Source organism: Calidris pugnax, unplaced genomic scaffold (genome assembly GCF_001431845.1).
Source record: "Calidris pugnax isolate Ruff unplaced genomic scaffold, ASM143184v1 scaffold133, whole genome shotgun sequence".
Lineage (NCBI taxonomy): Eukaryota > Metazoa > Chordata > Aves > Charadriiformes > Scolopacidae > Calidris > Calidris pugnax.
The window spans coordinates 1404808-1406859 of NW_015090977.1; the positions used below are offsets into that span (position 1 = coordinate 1404808).

A 2052-nucleotide genomic window follows, 5' to 3' on the forward strand; every position below is an offset into this window, starting at 1 on the left:
CCCCCCTCCTTCTCATCCCTCCCGTCTCTTCCCCGCCTCCGGGCGGGGCCGCTCCGCCGCTGTCGCGGAAACGTGCCCCGGCTCCGCTTCCCCAGGGCTGCCCGGGAGGAGGGACACACCGGGGGGAGGCCTCCCGCCGCGCTGCCCCGGCAGGCTCCCAGCTGGGGTTGCAGACGGGGGCCGTTCCCCTGGGGACAAGCCTGCATTGCCCGGGCCCTGCAGCGCACCGGCTGAGCCTGCCTCTGCGTTCAGAAATAATAACCAATAGTGACAAAAGCTGAGGTTTTCAGCCTGTAGTACCTTTTATCCCCGTGCTGTGCTGCTGTGGAAGAGACGCTGGCTCAGGGAAACCTCAAAAGCAGGGCAAGAGGAGCTTATCTTCAGAGGCATTGCGCCGGCCGCACGTCCTGCGGGCTGTCCCGGGGGTGGCTGCAAGGGAAAAACCACGTTTGGGTACGTCTTAGGAGTGAAGTCAACCATTGGAGAGGGCTGCAGAGCACAAGGAGACAGGATGTAGTAAAATAAACATGAAAAAGGCGATCGGATACACGATGGCTTGGAAACTTGGCTTTTCGAGACAAACAGGCAATATGGAAGACAAGTATTGGGTCAGCAATGGCAGAGCGTGTTAGCTAGGTAGGTTTAAAGAATAAAATAAGGAAAGCGATTCAGAGGAATTCAATAGCTGAAGAGCAGCTAACACCTCACAAAATGTGCGCCCAACCTGTCTTCACAGGCTTTTTATTTGGACTTCCAAGTGAATAGAGGTGGTCACCGGCCAGAGATGATGCAACTGCAAATGCTTCAGCCTGGAGAGGTGTCCCCTCACCTTGAGGTAGCGCTTAAGAGCGGAACTCAGCTACTGTAACAGCGACATTCTTGTACAACCCGTGGTTTATAAGTTAATCCTGTTTGCCACAGGGTAAGCCCCTGCTTTATTAGTCTGAATAAATAATTGTGGGGACACACATCCCGCAAATGCGGGATATGACTTCTCACATTTAATGGAAATTGTAATACCAATGAGGTAATTTAATCTTGTCTAATGGTATCTTTTTTTTTCCCTTCACATAGTAAACCACTTGTGATCTTAGCACACCCGGAATGACACATTTGCAGGTAAAACGCCACGCAGATTCGAAATATCTTATTGAAAAAAAAAAAAAAAAAGCAGGGAATGATTTACATACTGATGGAGGGCGGGGGATAAGGAGCCATTTGAGATTTTACACCTCTCTCACGTTTCGGAAGCCGTTCCTTGCTAGAGGCACGATGTCAGGACAGCGCGGGGGCCTGGCGGGGCCTGAGGGGCCGCAGCCCGGGACCGGCTGGGCCTGAGGCGGCTTCCCGCCCCCCCCCCTCCCCGCTCTGAGGCGCCCGCGTCCCGTTATCAGTTATTATTAATTTATATCGATTTGCGGTGAGGGAGAACGAGGCGGTGCGCTTCTCCCACCCCCTCCAGTCAGTAGCATCACCAGGAGAACCCCTCAGGAGCCGCTGACCGGCGGTGACAGGACCCGCTCGCCTCAGCGCCGCCGCGCCCCGCGTTCGCCTCATGGCGGCCGCCCCCCCCCCCCGGCCCCCCCCGCCGCTGGCTCCGCTCCCCGCCGGCCCGCGCCATGAAGTGGATGTTCAAGGAGGATCATGCGCTGGGTAAGGGTGGGCCCGGGCCGGGTCCTGGAAGGAGCATAGCAGCCCGCCTTTTCACCGCCGGGTCCGCCCGCGGCTTCTCGCGGGTTGGCGCTGCGTGGGCAACGCCGTAACCGGCATGGCGGGAGGAAAGAGCGAGCCGCCTCGGCCGGTAGAAACCACCGAGCCGCCGCACGGCCGTTTGTTCGCTAGCTGCCAGGACCTGGCGAGAGGGGGCGGAGCCCACCGAGCCGGGGGAGGGGAGGCAAGATGGCGGTGGCGGTGGCGCTGAGGTTGAGGTGAGACGCCGCGACCGCCCAGCCCCGCCGAAGCCTGCCGCCCGGGCCGCACCAGCGCCGCGCCGTCGGTAAGGGCAGGGGGCCCGGCGGGGCGGCGCGGGGGGAGCGGTGCGGCCGGGGGGGG

The 2052-nt window shown here is 60.0% G+C and overlaps 1 protein-coding gene and 1 long non-coding RNA gene across 3 annotated transcripts in view; both read left to right on the forward strand.

Annotated features, from left to right (window-relative positions):
• Positions 1 to 122: 122 nt before the first annotated feature.
• On the forward strand, positions 123 to 1036 carry LOC106894443. Its single transcript, XR_001413260.1, has 2 exons — positions 123 to 636; positions 737 to 1036. It is a non-coding gene; the product is annotated as an uncharacterized LOC106894443 (long non-coding RNA).
• Positions 1037 to 1874: 838 nt separating this feature from the next.
• The window catches only part of NCOR1 (nuclear receptor corepressor 1), a 66457-nt gene continuing 66279 nt past the window's right edge, over positions 1875 to 2052 (forward strand). For both annotated transcript variants that reach the window (XM_014953134.1, XM_014953135.1), the window contains exon 1: positions 1875 to 1996. The gene's annotated coding sequence lies outside the window, so the exon portion shown is untranslated. The remainder of the gene's footprint in view (positions 1997 to 2052) is intronic.